At 41.3% G+C, this 16222-nt stretch overlaps 1 protein-coding gene across 9 annotated transcripts in view; it reads left to right on the forward strand.

The window, feature by feature from the left end:
- OTOL1 (otolin 1) overlaps positions 1 to 16222 on the forward strand; it is a 189595-nt gene that overhangs the window by 111066 nt on the left and 62307 nt on the right. For 7 of the 9 annotated variants that reach the window (XM_086393262.1, XM_086393330.1, XM_086393284.1 and 4 more), the window contains 2 exons: positions 4094 to 4168; positions 9689 to 9762. The gene's annotated coding sequence lies outside the window, so the exon portion shown is untranslated. The remainder of the gene's footprint in view (positions 1 to 4093; positions 4169 to 9688; positions 9763 to 16222) is intronic. The other 2 variants (XM_086393266.1, XM_086393300.1) reach the window with 1 other exon arrangement.

The following is a 16222-nucleotide window of genomic DNA, read 5'->3' on the forward strand; positions in this document are numbered from 1 at the left end:
AAGTATTGAGTGAAGTATATTTAGAAATTAACTTTTATAAAATCTTTAGTCATTTTGTCCAAGAAGACAGAAAATTAAGCCACAGGGATTTCCCCCTCCTAGGTACATTGACTATTCTTTTGAATACAAATTAACTATGACCTATCAAAAGGAGTTTCAGGAAAGTATTATTTGCCAGGAGCCAGCATGAGGACCTCCGCCCGTGGCAAAGGTCATGAGGAAGGAGGCTGAACATACGCAAAGGTGGGATCGAGCCTCAGGAGTCCCCCTGAAAATTCTCAAGCATCTACCCCCAAAACCAGAGTCTGCCTACTTTACTGCTTTGTGCTCTCACCTACACCTCTGACTTTATGGCGGGCTGTCCCCCACCACCTCTTTCGGAGAAGGAGTTAACTTAGAGCTCCAGTTAATAGTAATTCCTGGGCGTGATAGGAGTGTTTCAACCTAAAAACTTCTCTGAAGGTTCTCTAGCCTGCCTGACAGGCTTGTCCAGCCACGTGTGATTGCTCACAGCCTCCCAACTGTGAGAGGCATGAGATGCTTTAAACCTTCTAAAAACAGGTTCTTTAGAGAAGTTAGAAAACTATTAGTATACTATAGTAGGCTGATTAGAAATTGTATTGGTGAAGGGTTTTTCATTTGTTGAGCCAATGTTTATTGCTAAGTCTCCACATCCCCTGCCCTTATTCACATTAATAAGTATATAGAAGAAATAAGTATTAACCTTTGATATTAATTATGTTAGACCTTAGGCAAAGCAAATTCTTTCCTTAATTAAAACCCACTGCACCCTAACCCTATAGGAATGTAACTTTATCTGTTACCTTCGGAAGGTGGTGTCTGTTTTAAGAATAATCACCCTTGGAGAAATAAGTGTTCGGTTGCCTGACCGCTGTCACAAGGAGAGGGTCATAAATTGTCAGCAGGCCCCCTGGCCAGATGATGTAACACCCCTAAGATCTCTGTATACATTTGTATGAAGCACCTGACTTTAATAAACGTCAGGACTGCTGACCCCACGTGACTTTTGTATAACATCCCAGTGTATAAAACCTGGAAAAATAAAAAATGGGATCATTTCCTCGAAAGACTGGTCTCCCCATGTCGTTCTTTTTCTCACCTTCTGGCTGAATCCCCATCTGGAATGTGGAGGCTCGTGAAGCCTACTAATTATGCCTGGGCTTCTAAGATCTGACCGGGGAGGCCTTAGTGTCTCCTCTCCTTCAGGAGAACAGGAGGACGCCTGCGGCCTACATAGGTGACGTAAATTCCTTGCCTTGGAATTATTAGCTTTCCACGTAAACCAAGCTATTCAGCCTCTTTTCTCCACTGAATTTTCCTACTGAGCTATCCCTATTTAACCACTCTTTATATCTTTAATTAACGCTTAATTGATCTATTGTTTCCTGATCGCCGAAGCTGTCTCCCCTTCGAATTCTCTACCCACCGGGGCTGGACCCCAGCAATTATTAACATGCTTTTTGCTTTTTCCCACGTGTGGCTTCTTAGAGCATGGTAACAAGGGTATTTTACCGTAGTTCCAACTTGTCCTAGGAACCTGTCTTCAAGGCAGGTCTCATGAGTATGTTCGGATACTGAATATGAGGCTGCCCTAAGGGGTTATTTAACTATGAACTGAGGAAAGTCTCAAGGCACCTTATGACAGTCTTGCCAGAAGTCAGTGGGTAGGCTATTTTATACATCAACTGAGAAAGGAGCCAGCAGGACCATAGCTCTCACTGGTGAGACTTTGTGTTACAAGATGGATGCTCATTTATTTGCAGGACTGAAACTCTTCTAAGATCTTGGGAGGTGAGATGCATAAAACCATCTCCTCGGTTGAGGCAGAAGATACTCGAGGCCGTGAGCCCCGACTTGGGACATAGTAAGGGGAGATAGAAGAAAAACCCAGGAGATGAAAATTCTTCCAGTGGGAAGAAGATTTTTGGAATGAAGAGGCTTGAGGAAGCATCTACATCAGCTGAATCATAACGTCTCCCCTCCCATGTAGAGAACCCTTTCTGAAAAGTGTCTGAACATGCCTCCACTGCCTGGTGAGCTAGTCCTGGGCCACCTAATAGTGGTAGAGGAGAGGGGAAACCTGTGCATCTAACTCCTCCCAGTCTCCAGGGGAGAGAGGGCTGCCGCCTTTCAAGGGATTGGGTCAGAGTTTTGTGGGGTAGGTGGGGGAATTACAAGAGCCAGGGAGAGCCCACCCCAAGCCATAGCAGGGAGTGACAGACACTCCTGTGGTGCTAGGGGAGCAGTCTGAAGAAGATGATGTGAGACGACAGTAACAGCAAGCTTTCTTGCTCCAGTGACATCTAGAGGGGCAAAGTGGCAGGGCAGGCTTCTCTATGGCTTTAGCAAGGGAGGGAGTGGTGGGTGGGGGTGTGGGGGGCAATGCAAAAGAGACTAGGAATATGTACAACTGTAGTCTTCCTAAACTCTTAAGAAAGATTAAAATTTCATCAGCTACTGATGATCAAGGTCTGTTATTATTTTATACATGTAAACAAAGTGTTCTGAAAGAAATGGTGGTAAGTGTTTTATAATTCAGATTTTACATTCATCTTTTCTTATAGACTAGGCTGCAGTCACATAGGCCTTATGTCAGCTCCTGCAACTTTCCTGATTCAAGATCTTTGCTTTGGCTGTTTGCTCTGCTAGGAAAACTCTTCCCTGACTTTTTGTGGAACTGGCTCTTTTTCACTCATTGTGATGATTTCCTAAAATTGAAGTACATTTGATTTACAAAATTGTATTACTTTCAAGTGTACAACACAGTGATTCAACATTTTTATAAGTTATACTCCATTTATAGTTATTATAAATATTGGCTTTATTCCCTATGCTGTACAATAAATCTTTGCACCTTACTTATTTTATACATAGTAGTTTGTACCTCTAAATCTCCTGCCCCTATCTTGCCTCTTCCTACTTCCCTCTCCCCACTGGTAACCACGAGTTTGTTCTCTATATCTGTGAGTTTGTTTCTTTTCTGTTATAGTCACTAGTCTGTTTTATTCTTTAGATTCCTCATGTAAGTGGTAACATACAGTATTTGTCTTTCTCTGTCTGACTTATTTCACTAAGAATAATACCCTTCAGGTCCATCCATGTTGTTGCAAATGGCAACATTTATTTTTTCTCTGATCTCTATGATTTCTTTCCTTTTACTAATTTTGGGTTTTGTTTGTTCTTCCTCTAGTATCTATGAGTATGATGTTAGCTGTAGGTTTGTCATATATGGCCTTTATTATGTTGAGGTATGTTCCCTCTAACCCACTTTCTGCAGAGTTTTTTTTAATCATAAATGGATGCTGAATTTTGTCAAAAGTTTTTCTGTGTATAATGAGATGATCATATGGCTTTTATTCTTCAGTTTATTAATGTGATTTGTCACATTGAATGATTTGTGGATATTGAACCATCCTTTCATCCCTGGGATAAATCCTGCTTGGATCTGATACGGTCTTTTTAATATATTATGGAATTTGGTTTGCTAATATTTTATTGAAGATTTTTACATCTATGTTTATCAGTGATATTGGCCTCTAAGTTTCTTTTTCTGTGATATTTTGGTCTGCTTTTGGTATCAAGGTGAGGCTGTCCTCTTAGAACAAGTTCAGAAACAGTACTTCCTCTGTAGCTGTTGAAATAGTTTGAAAAGGATAGTTTGAAAACGGTGTTAACTTTTTCCTAAATGTTTTGTAGAATTCATCTGTGAAGCCATCTGGTCCAGGACTTTTATATGTTGCTTTTTGACAATAACTGATTTAATTTCAGCACTTGTAATTGATTTGTTCATATTTTCTATTTTTTCCTGGTTCAGTCTTGGTAGATTGTGCATTTCTAGGAACTTGGTCCAGTTCTTTTAAGTTGTCCACTGTTGTTCATTTTTATCTCTTGTGATCCTTCATATATCTATGTTGTCAGTTGTAACCTCTCCTTTTTATTTTCTGGCTATATTGATTTGGGCTGCCTCTTTTTTTTTCTCGATGAATCTGGCTAAAATTTTATCAGTTTTACTTATCTTTTCAAGGAGCCTGCTCTTAGTTTCATTGAGATTTTCTTTTGTTTTTTTTTTTAGACCCTCCAAGATCAGCTGGTGGATCTGACGCAGGCTCCTTTCAAATTACTGCTTCTGTCCTGGGTCCTGGAGCATGTAAGATTTTGTGTGCACCCTTTAAGAGTGGGTCTCTATTTTCTTCAGCCCTCTGGGACTCCTGAAAGCCCCACTAGTCTTCAAAGCCAAATGTTCTAGGGTTTCATCTTTCTAGCACAAGACCCTGGACTCGGGAGCCCAATGTGGGGTTCAGACCCTTTCCCCCTGGGGAGAACATCTGGAGTTGTAATTATTTTCTCATCTGTGGTTTGCCTACAAGACAGAGTAGGTTTTACCATATCATGACTCTGCCCCTCTTAGCCATCTTTTTGTGGCTCCATCTTTATATCTTTAGTTGTAGAAGATCTTTTCTGGTACTTTCTGAACTTTTTCACTGATGATTATTCTGTAAATCATTGTAATTTTGGTGTGCCTGTGAAAGGAGGTGCACTCAGGGTCTTTCTACTCCACCATCTTCCCATTACACTGATTTTAAATAATATACCTTCACCTTATCTGGGCTTCCCTGGTGGCTCAGGTGGTAAAGAATCCACTTGCAATGCTGGAGACCTGGGTTCAATCCCAAAGTTGGGAAGATGCCCTGGAGAAGGGAACAGCTACCCACTCCAGTATTCTGGCCTGGAGAATTCCGTGGACAGAGGAGCCTGGCAGGCTACAGTCCATGGGGTCACAAAGAGTCATACATGATTGAGCTACTTCCACACTTTCACCTTATCTGATTAAACTTTGCCTCTCCTACAGTTCCCCATTTATCTCCTTTCCAGCATCTCCCTAAATGTGTAATTTTTGTATCTATACATTTCTTTTCTTGCTTCCTATGTGTCTCTTTCATTGGAATATAACCCTTATGAAGGCAGGGGTCTTGTCTGTCTTGTTCAACTCTGTCTTTAGTGCTTAGCACAGTGCTTGGTTGGTAGTGGAATTTATGAAAAGAAAAAACTGTCAATTGATGGACAAATGTAAATCTGGTATATTTATACATTTAGTTGTGTTGTAAATATTGGCAGGGAATTCTTGAAAAGTTATCACTGTCTCAGTCGTTTCAAGATACCCACCTCTTAATACAAAGTTGTTAGAGAGATCCTCAAGTCATTCTGATGTACTTCCTTTCCAGATGAGTTGATTACCAAAAGAAACCTCATTTATGTCCAGAAATTTTTTTTATTGTCCTTCCTCTTTGACTGTTTGCAAATGTCTTAAGAAACATGGTTGGGCTTCCCTGGTGACTCAGATGGTAAAGAATCTGCCTGCAGTGCAGGAGACCTGGGTTTGAGGTCTGAGTCGGGAAAACTCCCTTGGAGAAGGGAATGGGTATCCATTCCAGTATTCTTGCCTGGAAAATTCCATGAACTGAGGAGCCTGGTGGGCTACAGTCCCTGGGGTCACAAAGAGTCAGACATGACTAAGTGACCAACACACACATACTAAGAAAGATGGTGGTCTGTTTTAATATCTGTCACCCCAGTGATATTAGTGTTCATCTCCTGATTTGGCTGGAAGGAAGGTAACTGCTCACTTAGTAAAGGAGCAACTTTCATAGGTGAAGGAAATCCTTTCTCTGGTTACAGATAGTGGCTTCCTAATAATTCCCCTGCTACTGCTAAGTCATTTCAGTCGTGTCCAACTCTGTGCGACCCCATAGATGGCAGCCCACCAGGCCCCGCCGTCCCTGGGATTCTCCAGGCAAGAACACTGGAGTGGGTTGCCATTTCCTCCTCCAGTGCATGAAATTGAAAAGTGAAAGTGAAGTCACTCAGTCGTGTCCAACTCTTCGCAACCTCATGGACTGCAGCCTACCAGGCTCCTCTGTCCATGGGATTTTCCAGGCAAGAGTACTGGAGTGGGGTGCCATTGCCTTCTCCTATAATTCCCCTAGTGTTGTTTCAAAAATCTATTGGCTGCTTTTGTGGGAGATAATTCTTCATGGGTTTCTGGTATTTCTGCATGATTTATATCAGCATTTGTTCCCAACTATTTCTTTCAAGAATGTTTGTATGCAGATAGTCATAGCAGATAGCAATAATGTTTACTTTGGGGTAGAGGGTATATTTGTTTGCTTTTCAGGGTAATAAAAATAACCTCTCTCTCTGGAGCAATGGTTGCACAGGTTTGCTAACAGTTCCTTTCAAAAGTTTGGGATTTCCTAAGCTTGGGACTCCTAAGCTGGGATACAAGCCCACCATGTGTGTGGTATCCAACATTGGCCACTGGACCTTGCCCTGCAGAACTTGAGCTGGGTGATCAGGAGAACAGATGTGAACATAAACATCATACTGCCTGCTATGCTGTGAGGAATAAAGTCCTTTATCTTTGATCCACAAGACTTACTATGTCTTATTTTCTGGGTGTACTCAACCCCCTGTTTGTCTTGTCCCATTAAGGAGAAAACCTGGGAGCTTCATTTCCCAGATTGATAACTGCTTTCCAGTTAGCGTCTTTCTGTGTGATAAGAAGGGGGACTCCTGTGTGATAAGAAGCCCTTGGACTTCTGGCTCCAGCAGCTAGGAGTGCCTGCAGGGGTCGTGGCAGCATTAGTGGTAGCAGCAGCCACAGCGGACATCCCTCTGCACAGGGAGGACAGCATGGCTTCCTGCAGCTCCTGATCTCTGGATCCCTTCTTCCCCTCTGGTCTTCTCTGGGCCCTCCACTGATGTTTTAGCTTAATCCCCTGCATTCATTTCTTTTCTATTTTAAGTGACTAGAGTGTTTTCTATTTTCCTGACTGGACCCGTATCTGATCCCCCTACAACTCCATTTAAGGCTCTTCTGGCAAGCTCAATTAAAGGACAGGAGAGATTTCAAGGCCAGAAGGCTTCAATAAGCTTTTTTAGAAACTAAGATGGGTGGGTCTAAGGACAAGATTTTGACCAGATCTATCTTCCAGCCTCAGGAAAAGCTGCTGAAACACCAAGAATGTTGGAGACTTGCTCCAAAGAGCCAGGGTCACATAAATGTACTAATTAGATTAAAGAAACGAAAGAGAAGCAACGGGAACGTGGCTGCAAGGCTTCAAGAAAAAGTTGCTTCATCTGCTGTTAAAATGTGGACCAATGACCATTCCTTAAACCTCTTCCCTTGCTCATAGAAGGAAGGAGTGAGGGGAGGGAACGGGGCCCCCACAGTGCATGGGGAGCAGGACGTGTCTGCCTCTCTCACAGCTGTGGTGGAACCTGCTTAAGGACCGAAGCTTGACTCCCTCTGTCAGCCAAGCAGGAATGAGAAGGACAGGTCTGGAACTGAGCCACTCGCAGAGGTAAAATGATGAGACGTCTATTTCAGTTGCTTCCATTTTTGTCTCCAGTACAAAAGCTGGTGTGCTTCTTAGTGTGGCCGAGTTCTTGCTAACGAGATTCTGAATCCTACAAAAACCAGCTAGAACTTTGTGTCTGTTTATTCTGAAACTCACTGGAAGGTCTCAAGGAAAAGTCTTTCTTTTTTTAAGATTTTTGTTTTGATGTGGAACATTTTTTTAAAAAAGTCTTTATTGAATTTGTTTCAATATTGCCTCTGTTCCATGCCTGGTCTTTCGGCCTTCAGGTGTATGGGACCCCAGCTTCCCTACCAGGGATTGAACCCATACCCCCTGCACCGGGAGGTGAAGTCTCAACCACTGGAGGCGACCTCTCAACCACCGGACCACCAGGAAAGTCCCAGAAAAGTCTTGATTTGAAAAGGTTAAGATTTTATAAACATTTGTATTAGACCCCAGAGAAAAACCACTAGAATGCTAATTATACCAGGAAAGGAAAGAAGCTACCTACATTCAGAGAGGACTCAATAAACCCTGTTGCCCTGAGAATGGCTACACTGGGGGGAACTTGGAACAGGGGTGGGTAATTGAAGGAACATCTGTCCTAAATTATGTGACTCACTTTGTAACTGTTGACATTTCTCCTGATGTTTCACAGCCGATCATAGAGCTGCCACCACTAGTTTCGTCAACAAAACAAATGATGTTTTTTTAGTGCAGACAGCTCCTGTTTTCCGTCTGTTATGTGCTTGCTGATGCCACCAAAGAAAAGGTCCAACTTCTCTTGGAAACTGGAAAGGTTGTCATCAACTTCAAAATGGTGCAGTGCATCTTAGCCAAGCAGAACTTTGCCTGGAAAAAAAATCGTGATACCCTGTGTACAGATGGGGTCCCTGGATGCTTGGCACTGCACTTGGTTTTCCTGCCTGGTGACATGTTGCAATGACTCACTGCCTTTGACAAGAGTGTGTGTTGGCATCAATACCCTATCAAAATTCCTGAAGGAAGGCATGCTTACTGCTAGGAGAAGTGTTAAATTCATAAGTAGCATTTTTAAAGAGGTTTTTTCAAGAAATGGGAGCCAGAAACAAAGTTCTTCTCTGTTAGACAATTTACTGGTTTCCAAGAGCAAACCTTGAAACAAGTGGTTTCATTATCAGATAGTAATTTCTTCTTCTTTTAACATTTATTTATTTGACTGTACCAGGTCTTAGCTGTAGTTGCAACATGTGGGATCCAGCTCCCTAACTGGGGATTGAACCCTGGTTCCCTGCATTGGGAGCAGGGAATCTCAGTCACTGGACCGTGAGGGTAGTCCCTCTTTTTTTTGAGAGAGAGAGAGACAAGAAAGTAAATCTACTCTCAGTTTTGACATGGGAGCAGCCCATTCATGGCCCGACTTACCTGGAAAATATTTTTGGTCGCATACTTGAATAAATCTTTTGATTCAAGTTTTTGCAGTGACAATTGTGGACACCACTGAGAAAAACAGCAGACTCTTTGACCAAGTTGCTAGTGGAGGTGGCCAAATGTGTGAATTTTCTGGTGCTAGATGAAGTAGTTTTATAGTCTGGAAATGGGGATATTGAGAAGATAGCATTGTATAGACTCCTGGCAATTTGGTAGAGTTAATTTGAAAGTTATTTTGCTCTGCTGTTGCTGCTGCTAAGTTGTTTCAGTCGTGTCCTACTCTGTGCGACCCAATAGATGGCAGCCCACCAAGCTTCCCCGTCCCTGGGATTCTCCAGGCAAGAACACTGGAGTGGGTTGCCATTTTGTTCTCCAATGCATGAAAGTGAAAAGTGAAAGTGAAGTCGCTCAGTCATGTCTGACTCTTAGCGACTCCATGGATTGCAGCCTACCAGGCTCCTCCATCCATGGGATTTTCCAGGCAAGATTACTGGAGTGGGTTGCCATTGCCTTCTCCTTATTTTGCTCAGATAACCTTAAAATAGAAGTTTGAATTTGAAATTCCTTCCTTGCTGACAAATATAGCACCAAAGATTCAGGTCTTTGCTAAAAATACTGTGATGGTTAATTTTATGTGTTGATGAAGCCATGGTGTGCTCAGAAACACCATTCTGAGTATTTCTGTGGGGGTATTTTTTGATGAGCTTGACATTTAAAGTGATAGGTTGAGTAAAACAGATTGTCCTCTCTAATGTGGATGAGCTTCATCTAATCAGTTGAAAGTCTGAACAAAACGGCTGACCCTCTTCTGTGTAAGAATTCATTCTGCCTGTCTTAGAATTGGGATATTGTTTTTTCCTCTTCCTTTGAACTTGAATTGAAACTTTGTTGCTTCCTAGGTCACAAACCTGCCAGCCTTTGGATTAAAACTACACCTTTAGGCCTCGTGGGACTTGCCAGCCTCCATAAGCATGTGAGCCAATTTCTTACTTCTATATTATCTATGTTTACATCCTCTTGAAGAACCCTGATTACTACAGGTACCATCACTGATGTGGAGCCAAAAGAGATGACTTGACTTGTGGTCAGTTCAGAGACCTGGAGAATCCTATTGTTGCTTGACAGAAGATTATTTTAATGTGAAAAATCAAGTGATGTTAGCTTTTATTTCATTTACTGCAATGAAGTTGTTGGAAAACTTATGAGCTGAACCCTGAATTCATCTTTGAGAAAACTGTCTTTGTTGGAAGTCATACTTTGATAAATGTGTAACTGGGATGAATTTTGTTACTGTTCAGTTTCTCCCAGATGCTGGAACTGGTAGCTTGCAACTCCATATCTCCAACTCCCTCTCAGGGACTTTTACTTTTGAAAAATGAAGTATCTATAGGATACATTTTGGATGTGGTAGAGTCCAGATAAATGTCCTTCTGGTAGATGATCCATATGTGACAAGCCGTCTCCCACCCATCAGCAGTGGAAAGAATGTTGCCATAGACCGTCAGTGAAGTTATCGAGCTGTCTGTGGCTGTCACTGCAGTGGCCTGGGTGGTGGCCGGCACTGGCTCAAATTCCATCAGGTTCCTTGGAGAAGCTGATTTAGGGATGCGGCTGTGCTTGATGGTGACTCTGCTCCTTCACTTGCTGCCTCATCCCCCACCCCATCTTTCTGATTCAGTTCTTCCTCCTCCCTCCTCTCAGGTGATGCTCCAGTACACACTCTTCTCCCAGTTACCTCCTTACCCAGATAACCCTCATTTAGTTCCCTTGGAGATTTGAAGGTGAAACTGTCTGCCTCTCCTTCAATTTTCCTTCTAATAAATTATTATGATTAAATTCCATGCCCTGTTTCCCTCAGGACTCTCCTATTTTCCACTTAACAGCTCATTATAGACATAAAACAGAAATCAAAAGGTGAACAAAACCCAGAAATACAACAAAACCTCCCAAACCCCATGCTACCTTTTTTTTTTTTTTCTTTTTTTGTGCCTGCTTTTATAATCCTAGTCTTTTTCAAGGCAACGTGACTGCCTCTTGTAGACTAGGGAAGGTCAGTGCAAAGAAGTACAGGAACAACGGAAGCAGTGTATAAGATTATTACTGGGTAAAAGGGGAGCCCTCTTGGTGTATGGAGATCGATGAGCTTCAAAGCAGGCCACACCTGCTTTGTCTAATATAAAGAAAAATTTAGAGTCAGTACAATAGTACAACATTACTCTATGTGACCTTTCTCTGTTCCCCCCTCCCCTCTCCACACACAGAAAATTTCAGTCAAATCTATGTATATACAAAAGCTTGTGTGTGAAAAGTGGCTGAGATGGAGTCAATGTTGCATGGATAAGGCAGGATGTAAGGACAACAGAGCTTAAAGGTGAGGGCAAGCAAATGCTAGTTGGTGCAGGATGAACAGAAACCTTGAGATGGAGCTTTAGATTTCATGAGCCGAGAAATTATTGAGTACAAGAAAATTTTCCCTAAAGATCAAGGGGGCAGCCAGGCCTCCAGCTGTCTTAAAGGTTATAATAATTCACATCTTTGTGATTAAGCACTTATTAGAAACCAGAAATGGAAATAAGTTGCATATTAAAGCTGACAAGTGTGTTATGTCAAAGATCACTGTAATTTAACTTCTCATTCTTGCCAAATAGCTTCAGAATTCTCATTTCTGAGCAGACATCAAGCTAATTTTCATTTAACTTGAACAACTTGATTTATTTCACATTTCAGGATGTTGCCATTAATATCTGCAAGAAAAAAAAAGTCAGGATTGATAAAGCAGCAAAGGGTTTTACTGAAAGAAGATGGGCCTATTCCCAGAGTTTCTAGGAGGGCTGGCAGAGGAGCCTGGTGAAGCCAGCCGGCCTAGGGGCAGACGACGAGGTAGCCTGAGCCACGGCCAAGATTATACCACAGAACCAAACTCAGGGAAGCACATAGCTGCCTCTAGAGGGCTCTGGACGCCTCAGTTTTCACCACTGTTGCCAAAGTCTTTGAACATCACATCCAGCTGCTGCTGGCCCAGCCACTGTAGTGGATCTTGTGCTGTTCCTGATACTTTGTCCAAACTGAGAGGGCCAGGCTGCTGGATTTAACTGGCCAAATCTGTACCAGTAGTCCATGTCCCAAATGTCAGGGGTGCTGGGGAACAAGCATCTGGGTTTTGTGGCTCCCATGGTAGGCAGTAAACTTGAGCAGTGAATGAGGTCAATAAAGGGATAATATACCAGGAAGTCAAAAGAAAGATAGAAATTACTATCATACAATATTGAGAAAAAAATTTAATAAAGTGATTTTTTTTCCCTATGTTGCCAACGTAAAAGCAATAAACATTAGAGCAGTGATATACATTGTATATAAAAATGCCCTTGGGTATTTTTAGATAAAATTAGTTTTAGGATCAGATCCATAGGTTTCATGAATTTTAAAAAATTAATTGATGATAGCTTTACAATATTGATTTGATCTCTGTCATACATCAACATGAATTAACCATAGATGTACATATGTCCCTTCCCTCTTGAATCTCCCTCCCACTCCCTACCCTTTCCCACCCTTTCTAGGTTATTACAGAGCACCAGTTTGAATTCCCTGCATCATACAGTAAATTTCCATTGGCTATCTGTTTACATTTGTTAGTATATATGCTTCCATGCTACTCGCTCCATTCATCTTTGTCCGTATGTCTGTTCCCTATGTCCGCATCTCCAATGCTACTCTGTGAATAGGTTCATCAGTACCGTCTTTCTAGATTCCATACATGTGCATTAATATACGGTATTTGTCTTTCTCTTCTGACTTACCTCACTCTGTATAATAGGCTCTAGGTTCATCCACCTCATCAGAACTGACCCAAATGTGTTCCTTTTTATGGCTGAGTAATATCTCATTGTATATATGTATGTATGTATATATACGTGTATACATGTGTATATACGTGTATATATGTGTATATATGTATATATATATGTATGTATGTATATATATATGTATATACCACAGTTTCTTTATCCATTCATCTGTTGATGGACATCTAGGTTGCTCCCATGTCCTAGCTATTCTAAATAGTGTTGCAATGAACTTTGGGGTACATGTGTCTTTTTCAGTTTTAATTTCTTCAGGATATATGCCTAGAAGTGGTATTGATGGGTCATGTGGTGGTTTTATTCCTAGTTTTTTTTAAGGAATCACCATCCTGTCTCCCATAGTGGCTGTATCAACTTATCCAAGGACAAATGCTCTTTCTTATCTACATAATCTAGAGAGTTTGAGCACATTACACTCACAGCTCAGAATGTCTCTTAAACATATAAACAATGCTTAAATACTCTCATAATAAGAAAAACACAAATTTAAATTATAGTCAGATACCATTTTTTACTAATTATATTGATAAAACCCCAAAGTCTGTCATCATATTCTGTTAGGGAGTCTGTTGGGAAGCTGCCTGTTTCTTATGTTGCTGATGGAAATGTAGAATTGTCTGACCCTGTGGAGAAAACTTTGAAAATATGGAGCAACATATGTATACTCTTTTTTCTAGAAATCCATCTCAAAGATACACTGGCAACAAACACAAAATAATAAATGCACAGAGCCCTTCACTGAGGCATTATTTGTAATTCTAAATATAGTAGGTAGAATTCTAAGTTAGACCCCTTCTCAACCATTTCTTCTGTCTCCCCAACATATGCCTTAAATAGCTCTCTCCTCTTGAATGCAGGCAGAATCTGTGAAGATGATAGGATATCCCTCTCAGGATTAGGCTACCTTATGTGGCAAAAGTAAAGGAATCTTTCAGATGTCATTAAGGTCTGTAACCAGTTGATTTTGAGTTAATCAAAAGGGGGGGTTATACTGACTTGGCATGGTCTAATCAGGTGAGTCCTTGAAACAGAGATTCTCTTGATAGCTTTGGAGAAGTCAACTTCACACATGAGAGGCCCTCTGAAAGGGGTTCTGTGGTTAGGACCTACCTGAGGGAGATTTCTAAGTTCTGAGAGTCATACCAGAGGACAACTAGTGAAAAAAAAAATGAGGATTTCACTTTACAACCGTAAGGAACTGAATTCTGCAAATACTAGTGAAGGTAAAAGAGAACTCCAAGTCTCACATGAAATCATATCTTAGTCTTGGCCAACACTTTGATTTTAGCCTAGTGGGATGCTGAGCAGAGGACTCAGACAACCTGTGTGACCCACAGAAACTGTGAGGTAATAAATGTGTGTTGTTTAAGTTACTAAATTTGTGGTAATTTGTTATGTAACAGTAGAAAATGAATACACTGACAAACAAAATGCTACCAAAATATCCATCCATGGGGAACAGATTGAACAGACTATGGTGCATGCTAGGTTTTTTCAGTCGTGTCTTTGTGACACTGTGGACTGCAGCTCTCCAGGTTCCACTTTCCTTCACTATCTCCCAGAGCTTGCTCAAATTCATGGTGATGCTCTCTAACCATCTCATCCTCTGCTGCCCTCTTCTTCTTTTGCCTTCTTCCATTCTTAGCATGAGGGTCTTTTCCAATGAGTTGGCTCTTCACATCAGGTGGCCAAAGTATTGGAGCTTCAGCTTCAGCATCAGCCCTTCCAGTGAATATTCAGGACTGATTTCCTTTAGGATTGATTGATCTCCTTGCTGTCCAAGGGACTCTCAAGAGTCTTCTCCAGTACCACAATTTGAAAGCATCAATTCTTCCGTGCTTTAACCTCTTTATGGTCCAGCTCTCACATCTGTGCATGCCTGCTGGAAAAAAAAACCATAGCTTTGACTACACAGACCTTTGTCAGCAAAATTATGTCTCTACTTTTTAAGACACTGTCTATGTCATTGCTTTCCTTCAAAGGAACAACCATCTTTTAATTTCATGGCTGAAGTCACCATTCACAGTGATTTTGGAGCCCAAGGAAATAAAATCTGTCATAATCACACACATAAATGAATTATTTAAAGTAACTCTAAAGCACAGTGTCTTGACCGTTGCTTCCTAGGGGAATGTATGCTGCTGCTGCTAAGTCGCTTCAGTCGTGTCCGACTCTGTGCGACCCCATAGACGACAGCCCACCAGGCTCTGTCATCCCTGGGATTCTCCAGGCAAGAACACTGGAGTGGGTTGCCATTTCCTTCTCCAATGCAAGAAAGTGAAAAGAGAAAGTGAAGTCGCTCAGTCGCTGCCGACTCATAGCGACCCCATGGACTGCAGCCTACCAGGCTCCTCCATCCATGGGATTTTCTAGGCAAGAGTACTGGAGTGGCTTGCCATTGCCTTCTCTGAGGGGAATGTATAGATGTAAAGAATGTAAGGGTAGAGTTATGTATGTGCCCTAGGAAATCAGTCACCTAGTCCAAACAAGGTCAACGTAAGGGGTCCATACACAAACATATTATACTAAGAAGAGTAAAAGCCAAAGCCAAAGAGAAAATCTCAAAAGGAAAAAGAGAAAAATGTACTCTTTACATACAAGAGAACTTTAGTAAGATTGCCTTGTGTGCAGCTCAGTCATGTCTGACTCTTTGTGACCCTGTGGATTCTGGCCTGCCAGGCTCCTCTGCCCACGGAATTTTTCAGGCAAGAATACTGGAGTGAGTTGCCATTTCCTTCTCTAGGGAAACTTCCTACTCAGGGATCAAACCTGGGTAGATGGGAGGTAGATTCTTTACCATCTGAGCCACCAGCGAAGACCTTAGTAAGATTAATAGATGACTTTTCATCAGAAACCATGTAGGACAGAAGGTACTGCAATGACATTTTCAAAGAACTGAGAGAAAAAAAATTGTCAACTAAGAATCTAAAATTCTGCAAAAAAGATGAAATAAAGGCATCCCCAGATCTGTAAAAATGGAGACAATTAGTTGCTTGGAGATCATTTTATCTGAAATACTAAAGAGTTCTTCAGGCTAAAAGCAAGTGACCCCCAGACCTTAATTCAATTGCACACCAAAACTCAAAAAGTAACGGTAAATGTAATTTTGTAATTATAAAAGATGCTTATTTCTTCTCTAAATTACAAGGAAAAAGCAATTGTGTGAAATTATGTATATGAATGAATTATTGGTCCTATAATACATAGGAATGCAGCATATACAAAGGAAGTGGATAGGAGCTAGACTATTCTGAAATAAGGAAACAACACCAAATGGTAACTTAAATCTATGGGAACAAAGGAAGACAGAGAACCAGAAATAGTAAGTAAGGAGACTAATTTAGTTACCTCTAGATATGTACTTCCTCTCCTTCATTCTCTCAACTTCTATAAAAGACAATATGATGTAAAGTAATAATTAGAGTAATACATTGTTGGGTTTGTAATATATATGGGTGTGCTGTACTGTGCTTGGTTGCTCAATTGTGTCTGACTCTGTGACCCCATGGACTGTAGCCTGCTAGGCTAGAATACTAAAGTGGTTTGCCATGCCCTCCTCCAGTGGATCTT

This window comes from Bos grunniens, chromosome 1 (assembly GCF_055505025.1).
Source record: "Bos grunniens cultivar Pamir isolate PY7600 chromosome 1, Bosgru_T2T1.0, whole genome shotgun sequence".
Taxonomy (NCBI): domain Eukaryota; kingdom Metazoa; phylum Chordata; class Mammalia; order Artiodactyla; family Bovidae; genus Bos; species Bos grunniens.